The sequence below is a fragment of the Equus caballus genome, chromosome 11 (assembly GCF_041296265.1).
Source record: "Equus caballus isolate H_3958 breed thoroughbred chromosome 11, TB-T2T, whole genome shotgun sequence".
NCBI lineage: Eukaryota > Metazoa > Chordata > Mammalia > Perissodactyla > Equidae > Equus > Equus caballus.
The window spans coordinates 30,768,226-30,792,414 of NC_091694.1; the positions used below are offsets into that span (position 1 = coordinate 30,768,226).

General features: G+C 41.4%; 1 protein-coding gene across 2 annotated transcripts in view; it reads left to right on the forward strand.

Moving 5' to 3' along the window:
• ANKFN1 (ankyrin repeat and fibronectin type III domain containing 1) overlaps nucleotides 1-24,189 on the forward strand; it is a 371,662-nt gene that overhangs the window by 30,710 nt on the left and 316,763 nt on the right. The window contains exon 1 of one of the 2 annotated variants that reach the window (XM_070226369.1): nucleotides 14,362-14,446. The exons of the other annotated variant lie outside the window; for it this stretch is intronic. The gene's annotated coding sequence lies outside the window, so the exon portion shown is untranslated. Of the gene's footprint in view, nucleotides 1-14,361; nucleotides 14,447-24,189 lie in introns of those variants that run through there. 2 annotated transcript variants of the gene reach the window in all.

The window sequence follows — 24,189 nt, forward strand, 5'->3', positions numbered from 1 at the left end:
GACACTGCTATATTAGGGAACAATTTGAGCACAACGCAAATTTCAGATTTGCTTACAGACAATTTCTTCCTCGAGAAGTACCAGGTGAACACAGAAAACTGCACCCAGGAACAAAAACTGCCGCATAGGAATACTCACAACACACGCATTTCAAATAACAGCCTCAGTCCACTGCATGTGTTATGAGGCACACCCCTCTGAGAAGTGTTAGAACTTTCCTTCTGATTTCAGATAACCCTCCTCCCACCACTTCACAAGTTGTAGCACTTTCAACTCCCACTTCCAAAGTCAACATTAAGTCTTTTCCCAGGTTAAGTGCCATATTTATTATAGTATTTACGTATTTCTTAACAATTAACATGCATAAAACTATGCTACTGTTTTTATTAGTCTCCTACTTTTATTTTAATGTGTCACTGACCAAGTTTTTGAGGTTGTGCCCTGTTATGGGTTGAACTCTGTCCCCTGTCCTGACCCCCAGCACCTCAGAAAGTGACCTTATTTGGAAATAAAGTCTTTTCAGAGGTAATCAAGTTAAAATGAGGTCATTAGGGTGGGCCCTAATCCAATATGACTGGTGTTCTTATAAAAAGGGAAAATTTCAACACAGAGGCAGACGTGCAGGGAGAGAAGAGGATATGGAGACACAGGGAGAATGCATGTGAACATGAAGGCAGAGATCATGATGAGGCGTCGACAAGCCAAGAATTGCCAGCAAACCACCAGAAGCTAGGAAAGAGGCATGGGACAGATTCTGCCCTACCCTCTGACGAAACCAATCCTGCCAAACCTTGATTTCAGACTTCTAGCCTCCAGAACTCTGAGACCCAGTTTGTGGTACTTTGTTATGGAATCTCATGGTTTTTATTGCACAATTTTACATAGAAAGATGGTTATTCTTAGCATAGTAATAGCATAGCATATGTGGCATTATAGCAGAAGTGATTACTAAATGAAGTCTCAGTTTTCCCTCCTGTTAGATGGGTCTTCATGTGATTATTCTGAGGATGAAATGAGACAGTGCATAGAAAGTGTTCAGAATGAAATAAGCACCAAAAATGCAGGTTCTCATCATTAGACTGTTGAGTTCAAAACTGAATTTTGGGCAACACTAAACCACAGCAAGGAGGGTTAAATGGTGCTACAAGCTCCAAATACACAAGCTAAAATCTTGATGCAATGGTGCACTGTATGACAGGCTTATGGAAACTGTCCTTTAGAGAGATCCAGGGACTATGCAAGAAAGAGAATACAGGTGCCAAATATGGGGGTCTCCTCAGCACTTAATCTGGATATTGATAAGGAATGTTGCTAATTTGGAGAAACAGGCCTTTTAAGAGCAGTTACCCTCTTTGCTCAAAGAGCAGCCTCTTTGATTAACTAACATCAGGACAAGTCCAGAGATCAGGGTGGACTGACCTCCCAGTCTATGCAACTGGTTGTTGAAATCCTTACTTTTGACAGGTGTCCTAGAAAGCTAGCAGGGCCAGAGAGAAGGAAGCCAGGCTTTGCATCTGAGGGGAGGACATATGTCCTGAATGCAAAGGATGCTGTGTCTATTATGAGAGTTAAGGGAGGGCACCAGGCTGGGTAGGCATCTGAGACGGTCTATGAGCCACAGGAGTGTCCATGTTGGAAGGGGGAATCCAACATGCTAGCAATCTCTGACATAAGTCACTAGATGCCCATAGAAGTACTTGGGCATCATCCTTGGACCAGTTTCCTAATCAGGCCTGAGGATTTCAGCCTGATGTAAATGAAAGAACATGGGTTCTTTGGAATTGGAAAGGACTAGTGCAAATCCCAACACTGCTATTTATTAACGATGTGACCTTGAGGGTTTACATTATTTCCCCAGGCCTCAGTTTCCTTGCTTGTAAAGTGGCCTTAATAAGAGTTTGCCTCTAAGGTTGTAGTTAGCACTAAATGAAAGGAAATTTATGGAAAGGGCCTTGCCCATGCTAAGCACCCAATAAAAGATGGATCCACATTTGTCCCTTCTTCACAGCTACCACAAGCTGCTTTTCCAGCCAGCTGGACAGCAGGGTGTGGTCATCCATAAGGAGGGGATGCAAGAATCTGACCTATAACTGAGGCTTTGTTGTCTCATGCTCTAGAAAGTTGGTTACCGTTCTTTTCTGTGTAGCTCATTTCTCAGTATCTTCTGCCCTCCTAGGCCCACCCTAAATGGTTCTGGAACTGAAATTTGCAGTCAAAGTGACCTAACATTGGTTCAGATTCCAAATAGTCTCAAAGTACTTTGAACAGTCAGGACTGCTTTTATCCAAAGGAACCCTAACCTAAGGTTGGTGTGTTTGGAAGCAGGTCTTTACTGAAGGTTTAGGATAATGGAAAGGGGTAATAGAAAGAGTATAGGAAAATCTTAACGTCGAAGAGGAGACATCCCTGCCATAAAAATCCATGGGCCTTTACCTACCACAAAGACTTTCTTGTTGGTCAGTGCCCCTTCCTCCCCGCCCCTGCAACCCTGGCTTGGATCCCAGATTGTCTTCCTCTTACTCTACTTCTTTCTATTGTCCACCCTTTCCTCCCTTCCCTCACCCCTGCCACCAGTTTATAATCTCCCAAATGCCTGTTTCTTTCTTACTAGAGAATTTTAGTGCGCCACATCCCATGCCCACAAATGGCCTATTCTAAGCATGTCTGTGCACCTCTAAAAATCCATCAGTGGTCTGTTAACCTGGAGGTCATGGACCCCTACCATCTAAGCAGCGTCCTCTTATGAAACACAAGTCAGATCATATTCCTGTGCTCAGATTTTCCAGTGACTCCTCATGTCAGCATAAAGGCGAAAGTCCTTTGCATCCCACATGATCTTCGCCACTATGCACCTCTTGGCCTCCTCTCTCACATTCTCACCCTCCCTCTCTCCAGTCCAGCTACACTCAGTTTCTTGCCCTTCCTTTAACAGGATAGGCATGCTCTAGGCTCAGATCCCTTGCTCTTGCTGTTCTCTCTGCCTGAAACACTGTTCCCCCAGATTTCCCATTTCATCCTCACATTATTTGGGTCTCTATACTGGGATAAATAATGGACCCCCCCAAAAGATATATCCATGGTCTAATCTCCAGAATCTGTGAATGTTACTTTATATACAAAAAGCTGTGTTTTTGTTAGGGATCTTGAAAAGTGGAGCTATCCTGGATTATCTGGGTGGGCTGTAAATGCATCACAATTATCCTCATCAGAGAGAGGGCGGAGAGAAATTAGACACACACAGAAGAGGAGATAATGTGGCCATGGGGGCAGAGATTGGCATGATATGGCTGCAAGTCAAAGAATGGTGGCAGCCACCGGAAGCTGGAAAAAACCAGATTCTTCCCTAGAGCCTTGAGAGGGAGGATGGTGCTGTGGAAATCTTGATTTTGGACTTCCAGCTTCCAGAACTTTGAGAAAATTAATTCCTATTGTTTTAAGCCACCCAACTTGTGGTAATTCGTTACAGCAGCCAGAGAAAACTAATACAGTCTCTGCTCAAATTTCATATACTCAGAGAGATGTCCTACAACCACCTCATACGAAATAACCCCCTTGACTTGCACATGCGCGCACACACGTACACACCACATTTTATCCCCATTACATCAGCCAGCTTTATTATACTTCATAGCATTTATCACTTTCTGACATATCATATACTTTCCAGTTTATTTATTTATTGTCTGTCTCCTACTCTATAATGTAAGCTCCATAAGCTTACTTTGTTTTATTAACTGATGTGTCTCTAGAGCCTAGAAAAGTACCTGGCTCAAAGCAAAAGCTCTCTAAATATTTATGGAAGAAATGAATGAAGGACTTCACCTTTAGTTGCATAAAGAAACAGCAGAAGCTTTGAAATTAGAATTTATATTTTAATACCTCATAGCAAATCTCCAACCTCACCCCCATTTCTATAATCAGAAAAGAGGCAATAAATATATTTATTCTATTGCTGTCCAGAGCAAATCTCTAGAGGTCAGAAGGTGGGTGTGTGTATGTGTGTGGGTGATGGATGGGGGAAGAGAAAGACAAAGTGTCTTCCAGTTATATCTATATTAAACAGCGCCAAGTTCACATGCCCCTGAGGTTAAGAGGAAAGAGGGCTGCTGCTTTCCAGCCTGTCCACACCTGCCAAGATTTTCTTTGCCGTTTTGCAATTTGCCCAGCAGGTTTGGAAAAGGAACAGTAATGTATGGATAGTCTTACCTTGTCACAACTCGAAAGTGACATGCTATTTTTCTGTGCACCAATTTTCCACCCCAGGAGCCTTTATGAACAGTGGATTAAGTGGAGAGAAAGTGGTTTCTATTTAAATGCTGAGGCTTGTTAGTCAAACAGGACACGACTGAGACTTTCACTTAAAGAACATGGGAAGAGAGTGATGGATCAGATCGCAAGTTACTTAAGTGCTTAATTTTCCGGCCTGACTCCTTCACCAATGTTTCACTTAGCACATTTTGAAATCTGAAGTGAATAGTGATTTTAGATTGGGAAGAGTTGGTAATATTTGCAATTCCAAGCCTCCTGTCTTTCCCTTCCTCTTGAGCCACCAGTCTGGCTCATTGTTCTTCCATGATGCTTCTGATGGTTTCAATAAGGGTGGATTATGTGCCTATTGGTGTTGTGCCACCTGGTGTTATACTCTGGAGATGCAAAGTTTGATCAAACCCAGTCTCCATTTCCCAGAGATCTCTTGGTCTCCCGGATAAGCCAGAAATTTAGATAAATCCCTACAGCAATGTAATAAGTACATAAGAGGAAACATTAGAACTCAGCCTTAAAGGATGAGTAGAAATTCACCAGGCAGAATGACAGGAGAAGGAGGCTCTTGGTAGAGGGTCAACAAGATTGAGGAAAGTCTTTGCTCCATCTGAGAAACTGCAAATAGTTCTGCATGGCTGGAGTGTAGTGGGATGAGAAGGTCTGGGGTACCGCTTGAGAGGCAACATAGGGATCCTGCCATGCTAAGAGATTTGGACTCTAGCCTGTGGGTGATGTCACAGAGGGGCATTAAGGAGAGTGACTCGGTCATTTCACCTTTCTGGGGGTGTATGGAAGATAGATGAGGGAGACAAAAGCTGAAGAGGGAGATTGGTTTGATGGTTATAGAGATATTTCATAAAGAAGAGATGAAACTCTAACAAAGAAAGGAGTGATAGACAGAGAGGAGATGGGACAGGTACAGGGACATTCTGAAAGTTGTAATAGGACTTGGAGACCAAGCACATATGGAAAATGAGATTAGGGAAGGAGTCTACAGTGGGTCCTAGGATTCTGAGGTTAGGTGTCTGCCATTCAACTTTTCTGGTGATCATTTTAGTTGATGAAATAGAGTAGGAGAAATCTCTCAGAACCAGCCAATGGCATCGCCTTTGGAGACACACTGTGTTTGGAGACAGCATTTCTTCTCCGGTTGGGAACAGACAATTGTATTACATGAGCAAACTATAGCATAGAGAGATACATCAGTGTGGTAATCAAAGTTACTCTGGCATACATATAGTGAACCACATGATAATTATTTTAAGACATGTTAATTAAGCTGTAATAGGAAATAGTTGCTATAATAATAGCTCTTGACATTTTATTTCTAAAGCTGATCCCAATATTTTTGCAATTACCTAGTGAGAGAGCAGATCCTAGGAAGCAGTAAGAGTTAGTAGGCTTCAGATATCTCTTCCCTTCACCAAGCCCAGCTTTCTAGCTGAAGCTTTAGCCTCAATCTCATCCTCAGTCCATCTCAATTCCCAAAATCTAGGGTTTGGCTAACCTGTCTGTTGAGGCTTCCCTGACTCCAGCTGTGGTTTGGATCCTATCCGGGTCCTCCTGGATTAAGAACACAGAACTCTTCAGAGAGGGTTCTGTATCATTGGCTTCTCCTAATAATTCCTCCCTCTCCACTCCTCTTTTACTATATAGAAAAGGAATCAGTGTCGCAAATGAATTTTTCCCTTCTCTTCTCTAGGAGCTAGACTGCATGCCCCAAAACTTACCTCCTCATCAATTTACACTTCAATCAATTAGATATTCGTTTCTCTCAAAACCATTATTATTGGGACTTTTAGGATTACTGGGGTTAGGGACCTCTCAGTGATTCACAATTTAATGATATATTTCTTATCTGGCGCTATATGATAGTAATACTCAAAGCGTGGTCGATGAACCAGTGCGGTCCTCAAGAGTAAGTGTTTAGAAACTTTTATAGAAAATTCTCATTGCAACAACCTCCAGTATATTTGATAAATATTTCTCATGAAAGAAGATGCAAACCGGTTTGGACAGAGTCAAATTTGTGAGGTGAATAGCACATCTCCTGAGCTGAGGAACCAGGTATCGGTCAGCAGAAGATTAGGATACGAAAATAAAACTAGTGGTTCACCAGAAAGTATTTGGAAAGCACTGGATGAGCAGCCACTTGCGCCAGAATACCTGAAGCACCAGTTAAAAATGCAGATTCTGGGCCTACTCTGGGACCTAATGAGTCAGAATCTCTGTAAAATCTGCATTCTTAAACAAGCAACCTAGTTGCCCCTTCATACTAAAGTCTGAGAAGCATCACCAAACATTTAGCAGTGGAGTTATGTTGATTCAAACATAGTTTGAAAGATTCTATTCCCATGTCAGCCATTTATATTCCTGTGTAGGCCAACTGTTGTCCTTAGGGGCACAGATTGCATTCATCACCAAGGAGTGCCCCCGGGAATCCAGCTCCAGCACTTGAAAAATGCATCAAACTCTGTATTGTAGTGAAGTCGCATCATGGTTATGTACTAAAAGAACTCATTGAAGAGAGTCTGTACATATTAACACATAGCAATGTGCGTGTCCCCCACCTCCCCTCCAAATCTGGAGATCCAGCTTCTTTTAACATCAGTTCTCTGGAACATAAACTGAGAAGAAAAACACCGAAAAGGTGTGAGAAGCCAGATATCTGGGGCCACTTAGTAAAGGGGGAAACAATGAATCATACAGTGAATTATACATAAGCACATCATAGACTCCAGTGTAGGACCCAATATTCAAGATATTTGGGGCTGGCCTGGTGGTGCAGTGGTTAAGTTTGCATGTTCTACTTCTCGGCGGCCCAGGGTTCACTGGTTCGGATCCCGGGCGTGGACACAGCACCGCTTGGCAGAAGCCATGCTGTGTTAGGCGTCCCACGTATAAAGTAGAGGAAGATAGGCATGGAAGTAAGATCAGGGCCAATCTTCCTCAGCAAAAAGAGGAGGATTGGCAGTAGTTAGCTCAGGGCTAATCTTCCTTAAAAAAAAAAAAAAGATATTTGTCGTAAATATAAAGACTAATTTTGTTCACTGCCTTCTGCTTATATTTAATAAATTAAATTTTAGAACAATGTGGGGAGGGAGGGAGGGATGAATAGATGGGTAAATTGTTTAGATTTTTGAATCTGTAAATTTTATTCATCTGGGGATTTCATGAATTTGGAACATCTTATTCCCAGACGGAGTCATATAAAGCGGTGGCTCTCAAACATGGACAAGCATTAGAATTCCCTGGGCAGCTTCTGAAGACTTCAGATGCCTGAGCCCATCCTAGCCATCCTCAGGCACTTGGGAACTGAGGTCCCAGGAATCTGTGTTTTCAAGGTGTACATCTGATTTGTGTGTGCAGAGTATGAGAATCACTAATTAATGACACTATTGTTATAATATTATAACTTGAGCATGGAAGTCGTAGGGAGACAATTGGGTCTAGGTGGAGGTAAGTCAAAACTCTGGGGAAAGTGTATGTTTGAGAATTAAATATTACAGAAATAATCCACAGCAAAATATGTAAATGAGCATCTGCGATTTGGTCGTTAACAGTGTGGGCCCTTTAATAGGACTACTATGTTGATGGTCCTGGGGATTATGTGCATCTGGATATCTGTAAAATGAGCAAAAATGTCGATTTCAGTAGACTTTGTAAAGTCAATCAACACTGCAGGAGAGAGCGAGGCAATTCAGGTGATGAATGACATAAAATGGAATCTTGCTTCTTGCCGTGCGGCATATCCTTGCATGGAGTTGTCCAACTCCGAGTTCTGCAGGCTGCGTCTCTGGCAGAGCGGGGAGGAGCAGAGCTGAGCAGGATCAAAGGATACAGGATCCGGTCAGGGGCAGTTTTGAGTTATCAAGTCTGGAAAGGGCTGAAGCCAAAAGCACTCCAGGGTAGTAGAACAGAGCCCCTTCCCCAGAGACTCTGCTGGCAGAGGACTGGAAAGCAGCATGCAGCAAGCAGGAGGGAGTTCCTTCAGTGGCTTGTCCTCAGTAGCGATAGGCCAGGGGCTCACTGAGCAACAGGGCTTTGCCCAGTCCCGTTGCAGGGGTTGGTCCTTCCATGAGATGATAGTAATTTCCTTTCCTGAATTGCCCAGCAGATATAGGATATGCTGAAAAGAGAATTCCGTTTAACTCAACAGCACAATCAAGCTTTGCTATGTTCCAAACCCTTTGCCCCAGGCTGATGATATGAAAATGAAATAAACAGTTCCTGCTCCCATAGAGTTCACAGGCTAGAGGAAGAGGCAGAGGTGTAAACATATGCCTAAAATAAAATAAGAAGAGCTAGTGGAGAGGTATGCACACACTTCTGGGCATACCCGGGACACAGCAGCTCATATTGCCTCGGTCCACAGGGAAATTTGCAGAGAGAAAGTGATATGTGAACTGAGTCTTCGAGGAGATGTGGGGATTCACCAGGTACACAAAGTGGACAGGGAGATAGGGGTGGAAAGAGGGATATTCTTGGCAGAGGAAATAGATCAGCTGTTCATGATGTGCTCGGCAGTTGTAAATATCCTTTGATGTGGCTCCAGTATAAAATAGAGCTGTGCACAGAACGGGCCGCTGACATCCTCAGATAGGAGCCCTCCTGGATCTGAGGATGCCCCTTTGTCTTCCTCCTGTCTCATTAATGGAACAAAAGGGCTAGAGTTGGAAGGGCATTTAGAAATCACATAACCTGATGTTATTTGAACTTTATTGCAACCCATAGTAAGATATGGATTTTATATTTACACATACAGGAAACAACATTTCTTGAAAACATACTTGCCTTTACGAAGTGCAAAGCATTACAATAGTTTTTTTGCTATTCTATTTCCTTTTTTAAATAGACTTTGTTTTAGAGCAATGTTAGGTTCACAGCAATATTGAGTGGAAGATAGATATTTCCTGTATACTCCCTGCCCCCATACACACTTAGCCTTCCCTGTTATCAACACCTTTTACCAGAGTGGTATGTTTGTTAAAACTGATGAATCAATGTTGACACATCATTATCACCTAATGTCTATAGTTTACGTTAGCGTTCACTCTTGCTGTACATTCTACGGGTTTTGACAAATGCATGATGAGATGTATCCACCATTATAGTATCATACAGAGTAGTTTCACCATGCTAAAAATCCTCTGTGCCTCACCTGTTTATCACTCTCTCCCCAATAACTCCTGGCAACCACTCATCTTTTTACTGTCTCCATAGTTTTCCCTTCTCCAAGATGTTGTGTTGTTGGAATCCTATAGTATGTAGCCTTTTCATATTGGCTTCTTTCACTTAGTAATATTGTATGCATTTAAGATTCTTCCATGTCTTTTCATGGCTTGATAATTCATTTCTTTGTAGCGTTGAATAATATTCCATTGTCTGGATGTACGACTGTTTATTTATCCATTCACTTACTGAAGCACACCTTGGATACTTCCAAATTTTGACAATTATAAATAAAACTGCTATAAACATCAACATGTAGGTTTTGTGTGGACCTAAGTTTTCAACCCATTTGGGTACATACCAAGGAGCATAATCACTGGATCATACGGTAAGAGTGTGCTAGTTTTTTAAGACACTGCCAAATTGTCTTCTAAAGTGGCTGTACCATTTAGCATTCCCTCCAGCAATAAATGAGAGTTCCTGTTGCTCCACATCCTCACCAGCATTTGGTGTTGTCCGTGTTCTGGATTTTGCCCATTCTAATAGGTGTGCAGTGTTATCTCATTGTTGTTCTAATTTGCAGTTCCCTGGAGACATATGATATGGAGGCTTGTGGACTGATTTAACTGCTGGATAATGACAACACCAAATTCATCAGTGGGTTCATTTTCTTTTCTCTTAGCAGCTTGGGTAGATGATTTAAATCTTAAGTCTCAATTTCTGATTCCAGAACTACTATAATTTAATCATGAGACTTTGGCAAGTATTTCCTTTTGCTGCACCTCAGTTTCCTCATCTTCTTGCTTAGGATTAATAATGTTTATTTTTCCTCAAATATCTCATTGGATGGCCATCCAGTCCTACCAACTCCTCTCTGGATTTTGGTGAGGAGTAAACAGAGAAGTCAAGGGAGAACCCTTGAGAATGTATGAAATGAAATAGAAATGTTGGTTATGTCTTAGTATAACAATGATGATTACTGGGGGCCTACTTGGGAACTGAAGCAGTGGGCATTTTCCCAAGAATCTGCTGGAGAGAGATGAAGCAGAGAGATTTTTACAGTTGAAACACCACTTCACTCTCAGGCTGTCCCCAAGAGCATCACATGAAACTTTGATTTTGCATGTGCCTCAGGCCCTACTCCAAAGAAAATAACCAAAATAAAATCCAGGGGCAAAGCTCTTCTTTTCTTCAATGTCAGGGATCAAGGACCTCATTTATGGATCAAATTTGGGAGGTGTTGGTTTCCTCTCAACTCAAAAGCTGCTGAAAAGACGCTGGAGCCTGGGCACTGGCCACGCGGGATGCACGGAGCAGGGAGCCTGGGCTTGAATGATTAGCCCTGCTTACCAGAAGTCCTAGCAAAGACTCAGGATGCCCAAGAACGTAGGAAATAAATCGAGACTGGGGATTCTGGCCCCGCCCCCTCAAGCTTAGTGGTTTCAGATCTTGTCAGCATAGCTCTATTCACATTCCCAAAATAAGGTAAATGGCTAACCACCATTTTTTAAAGATGCCATTGGTTATTGAAGAGTCACAACAATGAATTTTGCAAGGGCATGTTCCATCAGGTGGTATCTGGGTGAACTCAGGGCAATTATTCATTGCCTGCCCCAGTGCTCCACAGCTTCCGTGCCTGGCTCTGTTTTCTCTATTTTTAAGGGGCTGCATTAAGGAGCTTGTCAGGAAACTTCTAAGCTACAGTCAAAACTCTTTATTATCAGATCCCAAGAGGGCTGCCTAGTCTTGTCTCTTATTACACCTCTGAGCTGGTCACCCCAGGGAATTACTCTGCATTAACCAAGTGTGCCATTGTGCTGTGTCCACCTGGTGACTCCTACTCTTTCCCTAAAATCTCATTTGAAGGTCATCCAGTCTACCAACTTCTGTCTCTGGATTTTGGTAAGAAGCCAATAGAAAAGTCAAGGGAGAATCCTGGAGAATGTGTAAAGTGAAATATAAATGTTGGTTACGTCTTAGTATAACAATGATGACTATTGGGGGCCTACCTGGTAACTGAAGCTCCTCTGAATAGCTTTCTCTGACTTTCCCACCCACCCTCAAATAGACTTGACTACAATTGGATTCCCATAGCACTTTGATGACATGCTTACAACACTGACTTGTCCTGAATGGCAACTAGGGCTTCTTTTCTTTTAACTCTTTTCTCATACCATTTCTTTACCAAAAACTTCATTTATTTAATAAACGCTTATTTCAGACTTACTACATGCCAACCACTGCAAATATTAGTTAAATTCCCCTGACAACCCTATGAGAATAGTAATGTTATTACTCCATCTAATTTTACAAATGAGGACACTGAGTCACGGAGCGGTTAAGTAACTTAATAACCCAGCTAGTATAGGGCAGAACTGGCATTTGAACCCAAAACTCTGGAGTCCTGGCAAATAAACAATACTTAACAATCCAAATTTTTCTGGAGGTCATGAGAATCTCCAAGGCACTAGAATTAGGACTAGGGAAAGGTTCATGTATGTGCATGTACAAGGAAGTATGGGAAACAAAATAAATATATTAAAATTTAGACATTATGTTCCTCTATAAGTTAAACCTGTTTCTCAACATCTTTCTGAGTTACCTTGGCAAACATCTATCAAGGAGCCGGCCCCGTGGCCAAGTGGTTAATTTCACATGCTCTGCTTCAGCAGCCCAGGGTTTTGCTGTTTCAGATTCTGAGTGCGGACCTAGCACTGCTTGTTAAGCCATGCTGTGACAACATCCCAAATGCAGAACTAGAAGGACCTACAACTAGAATATACAACTATGTACTGGGATGCTTTGGGGAGAAGAAAGAAAAAAGACTGGCAACAGATGTTAGCTCAGGGCCAATCAAAAAAAAAAAGAAAAAACGAAAACAACAGCTAAACAGCTTTCAGAAAAACAGGAGCAATTTTGTGGGCCACTTGCTTCCCTTAGGAAGGGTTCAGTGGCTCTTGGTTAAGATCCCATTTTCCCCTGGGGTCTGTGAACAGGATCCTTAATGACTAATATTTAGTTAATCATTAATAGAGTGGTTAATATACAGGCTTTGGAGCCCAAATGATTTGGGTAAAAGTCCCAGCTCTGCCTAACTGTGTGGGCTTGTGCAACTTATTTGGCATCTCTAAGTCTCAGATTCCCAATTTATAAAACGGTAGTAATCATAGTATCTACCGCTATATGAGTCAGGATGGATGCTAGAGTCAGGATGGATGCTGGAGTAATAAGCATCTTGTGCACATCAGCGGCTCAACACAACAAAGGTTTGTTCTTCACTCAAGCTCATGTTCAATGTCAACCAACAGAGAGAACTTACTCATTGTGGTTATTCAGAAACACAGGTGACGGAGGCTCCATCTAGACTAACGTTTCTCCACCTCAGCACTATCGACCTTTGGGGCTGGGTAATTCTTTGTTGTGGGGGGCTGTCCTGTGCATTGTAGGATATTTAGCAGCATCCTTGTCCTCTACTCACTAGATGCCAGCGGCAACCCCCCACCCCCCACTGTAACAACCAAAACGATCTGCAGACATTTCCAAATGTTCCCTGTGGGGCAAAATTACCCCAGGATGAAAATCTAGATCTAGAAATGCACTTCCAGAATTACAACGGCAGAAAAAAAGGAAAGGTTGAGCTAGAACACTGGTAATTAAGTGCTTCTATGTGAAAATGACATACTCACTTTCTTTCAAGTTTGATTGACTGCAGCTGGTTGCGTGGCCATACCTAACTTTGAGAATGTGGGAAGCACAATTCTACCATGTCGGTCTCACCCCTAGGAGGGGAGAGACCTGGAATATCTGGGAACAGTCCTAATAAAGAACCACCTACGGTTGTTGAGAGGGTTAAATGAAATAATGCATGTGAAGTGTTTAACATAGTACCTGACTAATAAGAAGTGTTCACTACTAGGAGGCTGTTAATATTAGAATATAATTGCAAGACCACCTGCCCTGGGGAGAAGGAAGAGTTATATGTCAAAATGGCTCCACCAATAGCCCCTTGATAGGAATATAGAATTTCCACCTCATTTGTGTGAGCTTTCCTTTATCTAAAGGCCTATAGAAGTTAGTTTGTGGTGCTTGTTTGAAAAGAATGCTCTTACTAACAAGATTGTTGGCCAATTGAAATTTCTTGTTGTTTAAAGAAAATCCCTGGATGACCCCTGCCTAGCACTCCAACCTCAGATTAAACTAGTCTGCCCCTTACTCTCATATTCTAATCACTAGGGCCTTCTTCCCTAAATATCCCACACCATCTTTTCTACCCCAGGATCTTTGCACATGCTATTCCCTCTGTCTAGAATGCTCCCTTCCCATTCATCTAGCTAATTCTTACCAACTTCTTCACTTTCCAGGGAAGCCTTCTTGACTTCTCAGGCTAGGTATTTCCTCCTCTGCCCTTATTTTAGCAAATGCTTATGCCCCTGAGGTCTTTCGTTCATCACACATCACAATTTGTGATTATATATTTACTTGTGGGATTAGTTGATTAATGTCTGTCTCCTCTACTGGTTTGCAAATTCAGTCATGACTTTCTCTCTTTTTCTCACCTTATAATCCCTGGGTCTAGTGCCTGGTATAGCAAAGGCACTCAATAAATATATGTAGAATGAATGAATCAATGAATTCCAAGACTAAAAACTGGGTCTACTGATACTTGCTTTGAACTCTTTCCTTCAAATCACGCTGCAGGCAATGAAGTACTGGCCCCAATGTATTCCCCAGGAAAGGAAAGGGGGAAAAAATTCCCAAGCTAAAATGTCAGATTCCTCAGCTCCTGTCAGGACACTCCCAGCAGAAGGTATGTCACCTGTACACACAGTGACTGAGTGCCTCACCCCTGCCTGCTACCACAGCCGTGTTTGCAAGGGAAGCAGAGAGCTCCCAGTTCCTGGTTGGGAACCATGGTGAAGAGCCTAAACAGAGCTGGGCAGTCTCAAGCTGGAGCCTTGGGAACAGCCTGCAGGCCTTGGGATGCCGCCTGGTCACCCCCGAGCTTCTGGTGGTGAGTCTGCCTTTCTTCCTCAGGATTTGGGGTTAGCTCTTGGTCTCATTTGTCTGGACCCACTCCCCCTGCCCCTTGGCAGCCTGGCCACTGGCCTTTTGAACTTGAATGGGAATCCATTTTCTTCCTCCCTTTGCCTGGGAGAGAATCCAAGTCTCTGTGCTCCTGGCTCATTGCCCATTCCCACCCCGTGGTCTCCACCTCCCAGGGGTTTCTCTCTGGTTAACTGGATCTTGGTTGACAAAGAATCTGGTGAGCTGCTCCCTGCAGTCTCTGCCAGACACGTATCCATCAGACCTGCTCACATGCCACTTAGTTGCGGCTCACAGCCTCTCCCTGTGTACCTGGGAGTCTCTTTCTCTCTTTGAAATAGGATCATATTGCTTTTTGCTGAGGCCATGCATGACACACCTCAACGTAATACAAGTAAATATTTAAACCAAGACTTTTCATCATTGGCAAAAAATATCTGTTGTCAAAAATCTGGATGGTTAGGAATAAATCCCTTGATACAAATGCACACAGGAGGAAAAATGAAACAGACAAGCAAACAGAAATAGATCGAGAGGAAAACCAGGAATCTGCCACCTCCACCAAATGGAGAAACACCCTCAGCTCTGCTCTGGGCGTGGTGACGGAGCCCGCTAAGCTTAAAAGATGGCAAAGCCCTGTCGTAACTCATTGACTTTATTCCATTAAATCTGAAGAGCGCTTGAAATCATTACGAGCAGAATGGCTGCTGCTGCAGTAGCATGGCCCACTGAACTAAGGAAAAAAATGATAATTGAGGGGAAGTCTATGGTCTGAATCAAGGGTATGGCGTCTGGACTATATATTTTGATGTAAGTGCATGGCAAAACCCTCAAGCGGCTAACTACAGATAAAATCGTCTTTGCCACATAGATTAAACTCGTTCATGCAGGGTTTACTTACAAAAAATTGTTATAGTGTTATATAAATTATCCAGACATTTAGGGCAATCGCTAATACAATGCAGGCTAGCGTCTTTTATTACAGCAAGAAGTCAGTTTTACGGATCCAGAAAAGAGTTATGCGTTGTATAATTCTATGGCTTGTTCGTGGGCTAAAGAACATTGTGAGCTCATTCCTGAGGGAGCTGACTTCCTAAAGACAGCTTTCCTCCAGAATGGTGAAGACAGGAGTTTAACTGTGGTTACCACTTTAATCTGATTTACTGTTTATGTGAGTCATTAATATGAGAAGCTAGTCTGGTTTCTACGAAAACCAATTTTCTACAGCCTCTGGTCCTTTCTTTTTTCTCCCATTTTCATTATTTTTAATTACTAGAGGAATACATGATTGTAAAATAGCCAACAGAACAAATGTATACAGAGTAAAAAGCGAAATTCTCTTTTTAATTCATACTCCCAAGCCAAATCCGTTCCCGTCCCCTTTCCAGAAATAACCACCAATACCTGGTGAATATCCTGCAGATAACTTTTTTCTACAAACGTACAGGAAAATACACAGACACAGATCATATAAAAAAATAAGTGCACATAACAACATTGGGGTTATTTTAAATTTGTAAATAGAATCACCCTATATATTTTGGTCTGCAACTAGCTTTTTTCACTTAATACGTCATGGAGCTCTTTCTATGCCAGTATGTATAGATACACCTAATTCTTCTGAACTATTGCATAGTTTTCCATTCTATAATTACCGTAGCTTATTTCCTTTTTGTCCTATTGCTACAGTTTAGATTGTCCCCATTTCTTCACTATTACAAACATGTGTCAGATGTATACAAACATAAACACAAATATGTGTGTGGGGTATGTGAATGAAATATACACATGTATGCATTTCTGTAGGATGAACTCCCCTAAAAGGATTAACTGAGCTAAAGTCTACGTGAAATTTAAACTTTGATACTATCAAAGTTTACCTTTGTCACCTAGCCCTCAGAAAATGCTATGCTAGTTACACCAAGTGGTGGTGTGTGTGATGGTGCCCTCTTCGCCACGCCTTCACCACCACTGGATGTTATCCATCAGCTCATTTGAATCATGCTGTGATTCACTTGCTTTTCCCTGGTTGGGAGTGGGGTGGATATAACCTTATCTTTAGGCATTTTGCATAATGAACCTTCAGTCTAAGCCAAGTACATAAGTAAGAACTGTGCCAAACCCTCACAGCAAAACAAAATGAGGTAGTTTAAGCCCAGAACTGCATACACAATGAAAAGGAGCCCCAGGTTGGCTTCTTTAATGAGGCAGTGCTAATTTTGTTAAAGATTAATTTTAATTAATTTTGTTAAAAGATAGCAAGATAAAAACATGGAAAGGGCTGTTTTTAGCTTGGCATATACCGTGTAGGAATCAAGCTGGTGGAGCCAGGCTGCACAAGCTGCGAGTGCATGCACAGATATGTACTGTGGGACCTGGACAAGTTACACGGCCTCCATGTGTCTCAACATTCTCATCTGCAAAATGGGAACCTTAATGTTACCCTCCTCATAGAACTGTTGTAATGAGGCAGTACACATCTAATCTTTGGCACAATGCCTAGAAAATAAATGTTGGGCTCTAGAAATGTTAGCCAAAATAATAGTAATGACAATAGTTATTATTATCATAAGTTAAAGAGAGACAATCACATACCCACAGGGAGGAACAGTCTCTGAGTAGTGACTAAGCGGCACTCGAGCGGGTCAGATGGATACAGGCCTAGGAGAGATGTGGATGGGAAGCCCACTGACCCTTTGTAGAGCTGGATCCAGCTAACCAGAGAGAAATGATGAATTATTTCCTAATGACAGACTAACTGGCTATCAGAACAGGAAGAGGTCTTAGAAGCTATGGAGTACCAAAATCTCATTGTATTGATGAGAAACAAGAGACCCAGAAAGAAGTGACCTTACCTAAGGTCACACAGCTGCCCAAGCAACAGAGTCGAACCCAGGACCTGCACCTCCAATTGCAAATCCACGTTGCCTCCATATTCATATTTTCTACATTATTCTCCACCATTTAGTTCAATCAAGAAAAATACGGTGAGGAACGGGTCTGCAGAAAGATCTCTTTATTTATTGTTTCTGACTTTGGATGACAACTCAGAAAAAATAACCAAATTAAAAACTCCTGCACATTAGTAAAAAAAAACCTCCTGCTCAAAGAAAAATATAGGCAAAAGAAAAGACCAGGTAATTTACAGAAAAGGAAGTACAAACGGCCAACACACGTGAAAAGATGCTCAACTTGGATAGCAATAGGGGGAATACCACTTAAAATAGCATTCATTCATTTATTCAGCCAACAAGAATTTTTGAGAGACTACTGTGGGCCAAAGGTGGTTCATTTTTCATCTACCAGATTGGCAAGAATTTAACAGCATGATAATACCAAGTGTTGGTGAGGATGTAAGGAAACTGGTTCTCATGTATCGTGTGACGGGTGAGGGAATTAATACACACATTTGGAAAGCCATTTGAATAGCTCTTGGGAGACTAATGCCCCCTCCCCAAAGATGTCCATGTCCTAATCCCCAGAGCCTGTGAATATGTTATGTTCCATGGCAAGGAGGAATTAATTTTGCAGATAGAATAGGATTGCTAATCAACCGATCTTAATATAGGAAGATTAGCCTGGATTATCCAGGTGGAGTCAATGTAATCTCAAGGGTCCTTAAAAGCTGAAGAGGGAGGCAGAAGAATCAGTTAGGGAAGAAAAAACGACAGAAGCAAGGTCAGAGTGATATGAGGACTCAACTTGCCATTGCTGGTTTTGGAGATGGAGGAAGGGGGTTGCAAGCCAAGGATTTTGGGCAGCCTCTAGAAGCTGGAAAAGGCGAGGATACAGACTTTCTTCTAGAATCCTAAGAAAGGATGGCAGTCCTAGCAACGCGTTGATTTTTACGCCTGTGAGACCCACGTCAGACTTAAAGCTTACAGAACTCTGAGATGGTAAGTTTGAGATAGCAAGTTCTGGTAATTTGTTACAGCAGCAATAGGAAAGCTCTATTAAAATTTAAAACATGGTGCTTTTTGACTCATCAATTCCTCTTCTTGTTATTACTTCAGAGAGTCACTAGCATGTATGTACAAGGAGCCACAGACAAGGGTGTCTCCTGGAGCCTTGCTGGTAGCGATGAACAATTGCAGGCGCTGGAGCATGTTATCTGTAAAATGGGACAGGAAGCAGAAGTTAAAGAGAATGTGGCAGATCTGTAAGTACTGACGTGCCAAGTTCTCTAAGACAAAGGGTGAGAAAAAGTAAGTTGCACTCTTATAGAACACACATATATATTTTTAACAGTCCATGTATGTGACCTGAAGGACGTATGCCAAACAAAACAGTTTAACCACTGGGGAGACAATTGAGTTTGAGAAGCTTATTTCTCATTTAATTTTAAAATAAAATTTAATTGAAAAATAACGAGAGGTCATCTAAAGGCTTGTTCCTCCCAAGTCACATACACCCCTCCTTTGGTTTGGGCCACTTTATAGAGAAAGGACTTAGTAATAAAATTCAAAGACCCTTTGCCTGGGAAGTAAATGCTCCAGCAAATGACAGCAAAGAATAATTCTTGAAAATCTGAATTGCCATTGGGAGTAGAAGTCACGGACTCCAAATTTTCTTAGCTCTGGTAAGGAGGGGCCTGATTCTTTGGTCATTCTAAGTCATGGAATAGTCTTGGGCTCCTGGACAGCAAGGCTGGAGTCAGAAGTGCACAGTCTGACTCTCTACCAGCTTCCTTAACTAACCAGTCTGTTGTATTTTTGAGGCCAAGGTTGAAAGTTCAATCTCCCAAACAGGTATTACCTAACTACTCTGTTGATAGCACACTGGGCTGGCCCATATGAGGAATGGAAATGTTCTGAAACTCAGTTCAAACATCATCTCCTCTCTGAAGCCTTTCTTGACATTCCCCAGCTCCCTTCCCAGGTAGAACTTACTACTCCTTTTTTTTCAGCTTAATTAATCTTATATGTATTTGTATTGAATACTTGATTCTATTTATTGTTTTACATATATAGATATATATATATATCTCTATATATATCCGTATCTATCTATACATAGTTACAGATATATAATCTGTTCAACTAGACTGCAAGTCTCTTGAATTCAGGAATGGTGTCTTATTCTTTGTGGTATTTAGTGTCTGGCACATATTGGGTCCGTATTTAATGCTTATTGGATTAATGTGAACAAACACACATTTTTCATTCAAGAGATTTAAAACCTAAAGGAAGATGTGGATATGTTTTAAATTAATACAATCTATCACGCTTTTTAACTTAATATAATCTTGCCAATTAAGACAAAATAGATTGTATTAAGGTAAAAGGTTACCTTCTTATGGTTACCTTTCTGGGGGTTAGTGACTGGGAGGGAACATTAAGATGGCTTTTGGGATGCTAGTCATATTCTTTTTCTTGGATCTAGGTGCTAGTTATATAGGTGTGCTTACTTTGTGAAAATTCATCAGTTTTCTTTTTGTATGTTCTACTTAAATAAAAAGTTAAATATTTTTCAACTCCTCGAATGGGCTCATTTTGACCAGTCTATCTAAAATATCACCGTACCTTGCCTTATTTTCCTTATGTTTTTCTTTATGACACTTGTCACTCCATGACACATAAATTTGTGTCTTTGTAAACTCCCTAAGAACAGGACTTCTGCTGTCTTATTCACCACTTTGTCCCCTGGGCCTCGAGGAGGGCCTGGCACTAGTCGGTTTTGCTCTCAATGACTATTTGTTGGATTTTAAATGAACGAATGTGCTCACAAGGAATGGAGTGATTGGCTTTCTTTCAGTAACATCACAAGGGGTGCCTGATTTTAGCTGCGTCATTATGGGACTATTCTTATCTAATGGAAGAGAGAGAGAAGGAGGTAGCTTGTGAGCTCACAGGAGTCATCAGCAGACTGCAAAAGTATTAGTGCCATGACCTTACGTTTTCCCTCAAAATGGGGCAGGCCAGAAAGGATACCCAAGGCATTTGCAAAATCTAGCTATCTTCTAGAGAAGTTCTTGCTAAGCTGGAAGTTTGCCGAGAGAAGGTTTCAAATGGAGATTTATTTTAACAAATTAGAAAGACTCTCTATTCTTCTCTGTGATCTAATTATCACACCAGAGATAGCCAAGATGGGAAGTGGAACAGGAATAGTCCCAAGACAAATGGTGTCGCAGACAGCAGTTTTCTCTGATTCTCCTCTCATCTTACAGTCCTTTAACTTTCTCTTTTTTTGAAATATATTTCACACACCATATAATTCAGCCTTCTAAAGGGTAGTATCCAATGGTTTTGAGTATATTCACAAAGTTGTGCAACCATCACCACAGTCGATTTTAGAACATTTCTTCACCCTAAAAGAAACCTTGTACATATTTGCAGTCACTTTCCATTTCCCTCCACCCCCACGCCAGCTCTAGCAACCTGCCTAATCTACTTTCTGTCTCTATAGATTTGCCTATTCTGCACATTTCCTATAAGTGGAATCATACAATATGTGGTCTTTTGTGACTGGCTTCTTTCATTTAGCAATGTTTTCAAGGTTCATTCATGTCATTGCATGTTTCAGCGCTTTTTATTGTTGAATAATATTCCATTGTATGGATATATCACATTTTTTAATCCATCTATCAATTGATGGACATCTGAATTATTTCCACTTTTTGACTATTATAAATAATGCTATGATGAACATTCAAGTACAAGTTTTTGTGAGACTATATGTTTTCATTTCTCTTGGATATATACTTAGGAATGGAATTGCTGGATCATATGGTAACTCTATGTTTAACCCTTTGAGGAACTATTTGCCAAATTGCTTTCCAAAGTGCCCACACTGATTTATATTCCCACCAAAAATGTATGAGGGTTTCCATTTTTCCACAAACTTTTATTTTCAAATATATTTTGTATTCCCTGTTTTGCATGGAATTATCATTATAAAATCAAACAGATGCATTTATACCTTAGAATTTGTGACAATACATTTACTTATGTCCCTTATCAGTATTCATACTATTGCTGCTGATGCTATCGCTACTGATGTTAGTGCTGTGGAGTGGATTCCAACTCCTAGTGACCCTGTGCACAGCCTAGCGGAACCCTGCCTGGTCTTTCGGCACCATCCTCTTACCTTCCAGCACTATATCAGACAATGCTCCATTGCTATTCACAGGATTTTCATGGCCAATGTTTTCAGAAGTGGGTGGCCAGGTCCTTCTTCCTAGTCTGGCTTAGTCTGGATGCTCCCCTGAAACATGGCCATCCTGGGTGACCCTGTGGTATTTGAAATACCAGCGGCATAGCTTTCAGCATCAGTAATTCACAGCCACCAGAATATGACAACTGATAGATGGGTAGTGTGGTTCCCTGAGCAGGAAAGAACCTGGGCCATGGCGGCTAGAGCGCTGAATCTTAACCACTAGACCACCAGGGCTGGTTCACTGGTGATTATAGCTAGCACTTGTTGAGGACTAACAATGTGCCAGATGCTGTCAAGTGTTTTACATGTATTAATATACATTTAATCCTTCCAGCAACCTTCTGAGATGAGTAGCCCAGCTGAGAAATAATGGTAGATTGTACTGGAAGAGCAGTAGTAGAAATGGTAAGACACCTTATTGATTAACTTAATACAGAAAGTGATGCAGGTAAAGGTTTCAAGCCATGGCAACTGTAGAACAATTGTGCATGTCCTGAGATAAGGAACCTGGAGGTTTGGGGAGGTGGAAGAGGTAGGTGTAAGACAGAAAAAGGTGATTTCAATTTTGAACATGTTGATGCACAGGGATCTGTAAGGCATGGAAAAAACAGGTGGATATATGAATCTGGAGTTCAGAAGAGAGATCTGAACTAAAGATCTACATTTAGGAGTCACATAGATCATAATCGAAATTGTGGACACAATTACCTTGGGGAAGAGTGAAAAAGCAATGTGAGAAGAACTTCTAGGACTGGACCTTGAGGAACTTTGACATTTAAAGGTAAGATAAAGAGAGAGGAGATGGCAACGAAGCAGCCGAGTCAGTAAGAAGAATATCAAGAGTTTGTAAAGTTCCGAAGCCAAAAGAGAAGTGCATTTCAAGGAAAGGAGCTGTCAACAGTTCTGAATGCCACTCACAGGTCAAGGAGGGTGAAGGGGCTTTGCATTGAGAGTCTTGGGTAGTCATTGGTAACCTTCCAGAAAGCTCTGTGGTGCCATGGTATGGGGGAGTACACCAGTCTGGTAGAAAATGATTGAATGGAGGCAGAAAGGTTATGACTCTTTTCAGAAGCTTGGTAGAGAAGAATCCAGAGTAGGGCAGTAGCAAGCAGGGAAAGGACGTGTTTGACATGTTTTGTTTTGTCTTTGATAGAAAAAGCTAAAACATTTTTAAGTGCTGTTGGTATGACTTCAGTAAAACACAAGAGTAATGACTTATGCTCTAAGGTTAGCATACTTTAATAATTTTGCCAGCACCCTTTGTGCATAGATTTGAGCAAATGTTGAAAGTTTTGCTAAGCAAGGAGTAACAGAAAAGTATGAAGTACATCCTGGACCTGTCACTTACAGATCAAGTTGTTTAATTGCTTTAAGCTTTGGTTTCCTCATCTTACTTTTCAGGATTGTTGCAAAGATGAGAAGTAACATATCAAAAGACATCATCATCGCACTTGGCTCTTGGCCCCAAATAAATAACACTCATTATTTCATTCCACACAGCTGTACAATTTGTATTAGTCAAATCCTTCTTTCTTATGTTTTCACTGCTGGCAAGGATGTTGTATCCATTAATTTAGGCTTCAAATAGCTACGTAGGTTTCCTGTCCCTAAGCCTAATTCTCAAATGATGCTGCATTCTTCCATCATCATAGGTATTTATTCTTTCAACACAGGTTTACCATCTCTATCACATTACTCAGCCATATTTTTAATCACCTAATGTTGTCATCATTGTCATTACCATTCCACAAAAAGGAGTTCCTTAGCGTCAACCTGCCCTTCATAGTTGGGCTTGCACTGCTTGACTTAATCTATTTCTACATCTCATTCCACTGTGCTCTTCCACAAACCAAATTTTCTCATCCTCTCATCACTTTTTGGACTTGACTCATGGCATTTTTTCCCTGGTGTGAACTTGATTCCTATCAGAATGCTTCTAATGGCCCTTGTCAATCTTGGGATATGCCATTCCCAATTGAACCCAGCCCTTAGAACCCTCCTACCTCAGGAAATATTCCCACCTGGTTACCCCAGCCCTGTCAGGTAACACTTGGACTAGCATGAAAATAGAAGGAAATCAGAAGGCTAATTGATAAAATGAACAATTTATCCTGATATAGAACTTCCTAGAATGTACTACTTATTTCACAATTCCAACTGTCTTCCTGACACCTCCAAAGAGGATTGCACCATCACATTGATTAAAGAGGTTTGCGTACTAACTTGTCATTAGCAGGTTCCATTTCTTGAATATCCTGTCCCTCTCAGGATGCTGTTTATTCTTCCAGTCCCCTACACTCAAAATCATAGTATTTTCTTTATTCCTGCCTCCCTTACCCCCTCCTACTCCCTCTACTCTCATCCTTTTAGTCATCCATCCACACTTATTCCAACTCTTTAATGCTTTTGAATTTATCTCTTTCTTTCCCATTCCCCTGAAATTTTAACCTTTATCCCTGCCCCTCTGTTTCCTTTGCCATAGCACTTAGTGATTCTTATTCTTAGAACTGCACTTTGACCACATCCCTACCCAGCTAAAAATCTCTATGATTCCAC